This window comes from Enhydra lutris, unplaced genomic scaffold (assembly GCF_002288905.1).
Source record: "Enhydra lutris kenyoni isolate GAN:26980312 unplaced genomic scaffold, ASM228890v2 scaffoldscaffold16, whole genome shotgun sequence".
Classification (NCBI taxonomy): Eukaryota; Metazoa; Chordata; class Mammalia; order Carnivora; family Mustelidae; genus Enhydra; species Enhydra lutris.
The window spans coordinates 22175739-22184992 of NW_019154100.1; positions in this window are offsets into that span (position 1 = coordinate 22175739).

Here is a 9254-nt window from a genome sequence, read left to right on the forward strand (position 1 = left end):
CCTGGTAGACCTATTTCTAAAAATTAACCAATTCACTAGAGTTCTGGTAATGGTGATTGTAGAAACTATGCCACATTAAAAAAATTTTTTAACTGAATTTTTTTAAAAAAATTCAGATGCTAAAAAACATCCTAAAGCACATAGAAGCTATTGGATGGCTTATTTTAAAAAAAAACAAAAACAAAAACAAAAAACTACAATTGGGAATGATAACAGTTCTCAGTTTGTGCTTTCTGGACTGTGGGCACTTGCCAGTCCCCAAAGCTATCATTGTGGAAAACAGAAGCTGTGGAAATTACAGCCCATAGCAGCTTGAGGTGTCAGAGATCAAAGTTCAGGGCTGGAAAAACAGGTGGAATTTTAAAGGAGAAATCCAAGCATCAAGAGAACTAGAAAAGGAAGTAAGACTCAAATTCTGCCCAAATCCTGGCTGACAGCTTAATTATGCATCATGAGAGTGTTTCACACAGCCCAGGAAAAACAAAAACAAAAACCAGAGACCAGAGAGGAATTGCCTCTTGCAAAATGGATCCATACAAGGCTTATCTGGGAGTTTGCTACCTCTTTTGGTATTGTTTTTTGTTTGTTTGGTTGTTGTTGTTTTTCTTTTTTAACTGAGAGCATGACTCAGGCAGTAGAAACCTGAAGGTAGCCCTAGACTTGAAGTATCAGAAGACAAAGCAGAAGACCGGTAGTGAAATTCCTCCCCTAGAAGCAAAGAAAATACAGCCAGGATGAGCCGGGTCTCTGCCCCACCCTTAACTGACTAGCAAATTATGTAAACACAGGGGAGATTCCGTGAAGTCAGATTGAAAAAGCTGTGGTGGGAAACCAAAAGGACAGGGCAGAGACATCACTTACTCTAAACCATAGGGGAGACAGAGTTTGCAATTTGTATCTAGGCAAGAAAACTGCTTACTAGACCAAAAAAAAAAAAAAAACAAAACAAATCAACTATCTTCAGCAGAATACAAAAGAATTAAGAGTTACTACAACAGATCATCTAATATATCCAGTTTTCAACCAAAAAAACACTAGTCACACAAACAGCAATATGACACCCATAGTTAAGAGAAAAGCAGTCCACTCTCATCACTTTTATTCAACACAGTCCTGGAAATCCTAGTCACAGCAGTCAAACAACAAAAAGAAGTAAAAGGCATCCAAGTGCCAAGAAAGAAGTCAAATTTTCACTATTTGCAGATGACATGGTACTCTATATAGAATACCCAAAAGACTCCACCAAAAATTACTAGAACTATTACATGAATTTAGGTAAGTCATAGGATACAAAAATCAATGTACAGAAATCTGTTGCATTTCTACACACCAATAATGAAGCAGCAGAAAGAGAAATTAAGGAATCAATCCCAATTACAATTGTACCAAAAATAATAATATACCTAGAAATGTACTTAACCAAAGATGTGGAAGTCTTATACTCTGAAAACTATAAAAAACTGATGAAAGAAATTGAAGATAACACAGAGAAGTGGAAAAACATTCCATGCTTATGAATCAGAAAACTAAATATTGTTAAAATGGTTATACTACCCAAAGCAATCTGCACATTTAATGCAATCCTTATCAAAATACCAATAGCATTTTTCACAGAGCTAGAACAAACAGTGTAAAATTTGTACAGAACCACAAAAGACCCCATATAGCCAAAGCTATCTTGAAAAAGAAAAGCAAAATTGGAAGCATCACAACTCTGGACTTCAAGTTACATTACATAGCTGTAGTGATCAAAACAGTGTGGTGCTGACACAAAAATAGATATATATATCAATAAAGCAGAATAGAAAACCAAGAAATGAACCCACAAGTATATGGACAATTAATCTTTGACAAAGCAGGAAAGAATATCCAGTGGGAAAAAGACTATCTCTTCAACAAGAGTTGTTCAGAAAACTGGACAGCAACATGAAAAAGAATGAAAATAGACCCCTTTCTTACTCTATACACAAAAATAAATTCAAAATGGATTAAAGACCTAAATGGGAGACCTGAAACCATAAAAATCCTACAACACAGGCAGTAACTTCTTCGACATTAACTGTAGCAACTTCTTTCTACACAGGGCTCAAGGCAAGGGAAATGAGTAAAAATTAATTTTTGAGGCTACATCAAATTAAAACTTCCTTACAGCAAAGGAAACAAACAACAAAACTAAAAGGCAACCTATGGTGTGGGAGAAGATATTTGCAAATGACATATCTGATAAAGGGTTAGTATCTAAAATATATAAAGAACTTAAAAAACTCAACACCCCCAAAAATGAATATTTTAAAAAATGGGAAGACATAAATAGACATTTTTTTCCAAAGAAGACATCCAGATGGCCAATAGAAACATGAAAAGATGCTAGACATCACTCATCCTCAGGAAAATCCCAATCAAAACTACAATGAAATATCACTCACATCCATCAGAATGGTTAAAATCAACAACACGAAAGATGGGATCGGGAGGGAGACAAATCACAAGAGACTCTTAATGTCACAAAACAAACTGAGGGTGGCTGGGGGGAGAGTGGTAGAGAGAGGGTGGCGGGGAGTGCTGTGAAGTGTGTAAACCTCACGATTCACAGACCTGTACCCCTGGGGCTAATAATACATTATATGCTTATAAAAAAATTAAAAAATTAAAATTAAAAAAAATCAACAACACGAGAAATAACAGGTGTTGGTGAGGATGTGGAGACAGGGGAACCTTCTTGAACTGTGGAGAATGCAAACTGGTCCAACCATTCTGGAAAACAGTATGGAGTTTCCTCAAAGAGTTAAAAATAGAACTACCCTATGATCCAGCAACCACGCTACTAGCTATTTATCAGAAGAATACAAACATAATAACTCAAAGAGATACATGCACCCCTATGTTTATAGCAGCATTATCTACAGTAGCCACATTATGGAAACAGCCCAAGTGTCCATCAACTCATGGTGGGTAAAGAAGTGGTAAATATATAAACAGTGGAATATTACTCAGCCATAAAAAAGAATGATACCTTGCCATCTGTAACAGCGTGGATGGAGCTAGAGAGTATTATGCTAAGCCAAATAAGTCAGTCATAGGAAGACAAATACCATATGATTTCATTCATATGCAGAATTTAAAAAATAAATGAACAAAGAGGGGAGAAGAGAGTAGTAAACCAGAAACAGACTCCTAACTATAGAGAACAAACTGATGGTTGCCAGAGGAGAGGTGGATGTCGGGATGGGTGAAATAAGTGATGGGGCTTAAGGAGGGCACTTGCTGTGAAGTGCACCGGGTGTTATATGGAAGTGTTGAATCACTACATTGTACATCTGAAAACAAATATTACACAGCATGTTAACTAACTGGAATTTAAATAAAACTTAAAAAAAAAAAAGTAAAAAAAAATAGAAAAAAAGCAGTCAGTAGAAAGTGACCTCAAGTGGGTCCAGATGTTGGAATTAGCAGTTAAACACTTCTAAGCAGCATCTGCATATGTGTGGATATCCAAAGTATTAAAGTAAAATATATTCAAAGAATTAATAACGTAATATCAATGAAAAAAAAAAAAAACCACAGGAATCTTAGCAGAAAATAGAAATTCTGTAGCTACGGGGCGCCTGGGTGGCTCAGCGGGTTAAGCCGCTGCCTTCGGCTCGGGTCATGATCTCGGGGTCCTGGGATCGAGCCCCGCATCGGGCTCTCTGCTTGGCGGGGAGCCTGCTTCCTCCTCTCTCTCTGCCTGCCTCTCTGCCTGCTTGTGATCTCTATCTGTCAAATAAATAAATAAAATCTTTAAAAAAAAAGAAAGAAAAAGAAATTCTGTAGCTGAAAATTAAAACAAAGTTTTTACACATTGATTCTCTGTTACCAATAGTAGAGTAAAAATTAAAAACTTAAAAAAATTAAAAACAGATTAACAGAAGAAAGAATCCATTACTTTAAATTGATAGAAAGTTTGAAGAAGAGAGAGAAAAGAGAAAGAAAAGTGAACAGAGCTGTAGAACCCATGTGACAATGGGAAGTGATGGAACGGGAAAACAACTGGAATCCTATGGCGGGGAGGGGGAAAATACTTGAAGAAATAATGGCTGAAGACTTCCCAAATTCCATAGGAAATACTAACTTATCAGCCAAAGAAACTCAACGAAAACGTAATAAACACAGAATCACTCCTAAAAACATTATAAGTCAAACTTCTGAAAGCCAAGTAATAAAGAAAATCTTGAGGTCTGGGTAAAAAGAGTCCATTCCATTAGAGAAACAAGGATAGATTAATGGCTGACATATCATTTGAAGCCTGAAGGCCGTGAAATGATATATTCAATGTGTTGAAGGAAAATACTTCCTACTAAGAATTATACATTCAGCAAAAATATTATTCCACAATGAAGATAAAATAAAGATATTGTCAGATAAGCAAAAACCTGAATTCATCACCAGCAGATCTGCACTAAAAAACCCAAAAGCAAATTTTCATGCTAAAGGGAAATGACATAGCATGTGTGCAGGGAAGGCAAATCTGTATCCAGAGTGTTTATTCCAGCAAAGACAAAACACTGCCTCTTTCAAGATGGAAATGGTCCAATGTAATCAACCTGCCACCGGGGAGCTGGCTGATCACCCCAGGGAATGGTGCCATCTTGGGAACTCAGTGTTGGTCTCTGCTACTGGCAGATTGTTCAGTCAGCGGTGGCCATTGCCAGATCAGCCTTAACAAGAAGTCCATTTCGCTAAGCCCATGCATAACCTCATCTCTGCTACCGTGGACGCTTTGTTTATGAACCCATTGGACAGTGACATGGGTGACTGGGAAAAGAGACCTACTAGTATCCACAGAATGGGTCATCCTATCCACTTGATTATTAATATCCTCTTCTGCTGAGATCACCTTTGGTGAGCATTCGTATAGAACACAGATATCTCCTTTTTTTTTAATCCATTCAAAAAGCCCTATCCACAGACCTCTCCTCCAAATTTCCTTGTCACCAATTATCCAATCATGGTCCTTTTAAGTCCCTTACCATCCATCCAAATCACTGACCACAAGCCACAAATATGTATATAATTACATGTCTGGTCATTTCTCCTTCCAGAAAGGAACAACCAGGTGCACTTCCTCAAGTTCCCCCCGCCCCGCTTCAAAGATTTCCTCTGAGGAAGGCTAGAATAAAGAGTAACAGTATAAATTTTTGGCAGTGTACCAAGGTCCTTCCTCAGGGGGACTGGCCTCTCATGCAAGGGATTCTGGATATGTAAACTGGCTCAGGTCTGGGAATCGACTGAGGGGCTGTGACTCTATTTATAGATTTTTGTTCGCTTGACCTACAACTCTTCTGTTTATACAAATCAAGTAAAAATGCAGTAGGCTTACTTCTCTTAACTTCTAGGAACAGTATGATCAACTAGCTACCCCAGATAACCCAGAGGTCTATGGGAGTCAGATTCTCCTGAGGGCTGCTTAGACTCTGCTGCTCATTATGGTAACCACTCCCATCTTACCTTTGGCAGCGGAGTGTTGCCACCTGGCCCCTGCTCCTCTGTCACCCCATTGCATTGAGGTTTCCCAATTCACTGACCACACTTTCCACTCTAAGATCTTCCTTACAGAGAAGAGCAATCACAGAACCACCCTCAAGAATTTATTTCTCACAGTCATGGAAGGTATGCTTTCTGGATCTTCCCATTGTGGGTGAGTAGGTCTTAAATGATAGATTCACTCTTACATTTCAATCTTTACACTAAACTAAAGTAGACCTGGCATTTCTAACTTGTGTGTGCTGGGCCATCTTTTGGTCCATATTTCAGCCAACCAATCAAACTGTTAGAGCCTTTCTCAACTCTTCAAACTTCAACCTTAGTGTGGCATCTTGGCTTAGTTAGCGCATGTCAAGAACTTTCTGTCCAGCAGCATCCACTACTGAGAGCCCAAAACCATACCTTCACCATGTTTTAAAAGTGTTCTAGGCATGAAAGGAGTGGCCCCATTAAGTGGTAAAATAGGGATTAAGTAAGGTCAGGGACCAAATATCCCACATGGGAGGCCAATGACATGTATGCAGATCCTGTCAATGAGAGGTCCTCTTTCTGCTAACCAGCAGGGAGGTCATCAAAGGAGCTTTCTCAGGCATGTCAACTGAATGAATCATTCAGATCAACTGAATTCACCCCTTTTGACTTCTAGCACTAGCTCTCAATGGGGCCTGCTGAAGTAGAGGCAGAACAGTCTCTGGGTATTGACTTAACTCAGTCTGAGTGGTCCTTCCAAATTCTGGCTCCATTCTGGTCCTTTCAAATTCTGGCTCCATCTTGTCACTCCTGTCTCCTCCCCACTCCTACAGTCTGACAAATGTATGGTGTCTTGATGTAGCAGAGACCATAAAATAAGCACTCTACCTGTCATGTAGATTTTCAAACCACCCCCCCACACACACACCTTAACCTTGGCTTTTGAAATTCAATAAGGATTTGATGACTTTTTTCTCTGGTTCTCTATGCCAGCTCACCATGAAACAATACCTCAAGTACAGCTCTCAGCAGGCGTGATCACTCACCAAATACCAGAAAAGTGACATCTGTTCATATACCAAAATAATATCTTATTAGGAGACCAAGGCCAAGGATGGAGGCCTGAGAGACATCAGCATTTAAAAGAGAAGATGTAGAAATGAAGAGAATGGATACTAACACCCAAGTGTTAATATTTTTAGGAACAAGGAATAAAGTAAGACAAGATTTTTAAATACCCGTTGGCTTAACTTATCAGGTCCCTATCACACTTTGTATCTAGGGGGGCTGCAGAAGTATGGAATCAGAGAGATTTGAGTTTCTTTCTCTTTTTCTTTTTTTTTTTTTTAAGATTTAATTTATTTATTTGTCAAAGAGAGAGAACAGCAGGCAGAGGGAAAAGCAGGCTCCCCAGGGAACCCCCTGCGGGACTAGATCCCAGGACTCTGGGATCATGACCCCAGCCACACCTGACTGAGCCCTCCAAGTGCCAGAGATTTGAGTTTTAATCTTAGCTCTGCTCCCTACTCAGGACAGGTGTGGACCCCGACCAGTTAGCCTCTCATTCACCTGTTCCTTTTTAAAATGACCTAAAATGCTTTAGTGGGACGCCAGGGTGGCTCAGTCAGTTGAGCGTCTGCCTTCAGCTCAGGTCATAATCTTAGGGTCGTCGGATCGAGCCCCATGTCAGGCTCTCTGCTCACTGAGGAGTCTACTTAGCTCTCTTTCTCTCAAATAAATGAATAAAATCTTAAAAAAAAAAAGATATAGAAGCATGAAGAACAAAGGACAGTGCTGCTAGCATAGCACATGGTGGCTCTCATAGACTCTTCCCGCCACCCCTACACCTTTACCCACGCCTCCTGCCTCCCTCAGGCCCCCTGTTCCCCATCTCCGTTGTTTCTCAGTAGTGTTACCCATCCTCCTTCCCCTCCCCACCCCATCCCCCAAGGCTGCTCAAATGGACTGCACTCTCCCAGGCCCATTACCCATATTGTGGTCCATGTGGTGCAGAGAGAACCAATTAGTCCAAAGGCATGTTCCTGTTAGCGAATAAAACAGAGCTAACTGGCTATTTAAAGTCATGTAGGAACCTCCGCACACAAAGCCCAATTATTTGGCTGAATTTTTCACTTTCCAATTGCTTATGTTGGTGCTGTGTAGACAAAACCTAAGCTAATTACTCTGTAGGTTTCTGGCTCCAACAGTATCAACAGAATGTGGAAGTCACATATTTGAAGATGCAGCCAAATGGGGTTCCCGGGAAGAGGAAATAAGCAATGGCTTTTCCCTAAATTTGGGTCCGTTATTTATTTCTAGTAAAAGCTCATAATGAAAATTGCTATGTGCACTTCTGACAAACACATTGAGATGAACAGAGCGTCATTCCTTGGCACAATACGGTTTTTGCTCCATAGCTCTTGTTTGTATAGCATTTTCATCGTTTACCAGAACTTTGTTTTTCTAATCACTAGATTGATAGAAGTAAGTGTGGAGTACAAGGAAGAAAGAAAAAGCTTGAAAACAAATAGCCAAGTGCTGCATTTTTATCAACCCCATTGCTTAATTGATAATCAGTGCATTTCCATTCAGTTTAAAACCAATTATTGTGATTTAGCTGTACCAAAGAAAACTCTCCTTTTCAGCTCCTTGAGGTATGATAGGTAATTTTTAACCCGTCAGTTTAAATAGATTTTGTTAGGCAGATTATGTATAATCAAGTAACAATTCTATTTGAACAATTGTCAGGGAACCTCACGACTGTTGTTGGGAGAATTTTGTGAAACATGGAGTAGTTTTATCCCTGTCAACATCCCCCTGGTTTAGAATGTCTTTAGCACTGATGGACTTATCAATCTTCATCTCGCTTCTCTTAGGTCTGTTTTCTGACTCCCCTCAGCAGCGCTAACTCCGCTTCCTGGAGGGTCACTAGTCGCATCTCCTCTGTCATTCTCGACACAAGGCAAAGAGGATTTAAACAGGCTTTCGTCCCAATAGTGAATTCCGGGCCCCTGCGGCATTCCTAAATTAAAATTCTGGCTTCGGGGAGATAGGAGGGGGCTTTTCTCTAAATTTGGGCCCATATATATATGAACACAGGTCTGGACTCCTGAGAAATTTTTTCTCTTCCTCTTTCCTTGTGTTGTTACTATCACGACCGTTGTAGGCTTATTAAAGGTACTATTGAGTAAATCCCCATTTTAAGATTATAAGTGGGGATTCCAAAAATTCAGCCACATAGAATGGGAGTTCCTTTATTGTAAGACTGATAAGCCAATCAGAGTCAGCCCACCTTTGAGCCAAGCAGATGGAGTTCCTGGGCCCGGGAGAAAATTACTAATTGCATTGCCTCTGAAATCTGCATTATTGTGAGGCATTCTTAGGTTTTTACATTCATTATTATCTCGCTTAATTTTCACAAAACCCTATGAGAAGATATGAGTATTCCCATTTGACAGATGAGAATGCTGCCATGTAAAGAATTCAGATACTCTGCCCGGGGGACACAGATCACTGTCGTGTTCATCTCTAACCCAGATGTGGCTCACTCAGAAACCCTAGCTTTTATCTACCAGGCTGTAAGTTCCCATCTTTGTCCCTCTCCTTGAGGGCTCTAAGCCTTCCCCCAAATCTCAGCCCATACAAACTGAAGACAGACTTCTCTGATAACAGCGTGAAAGACTACAGAGCACTGCCGGTCCCCCTACCCCAGGATCAAGATCTGCCTGCCCGGTGGAGACTGCAAGCTCTTCCACTGCCGC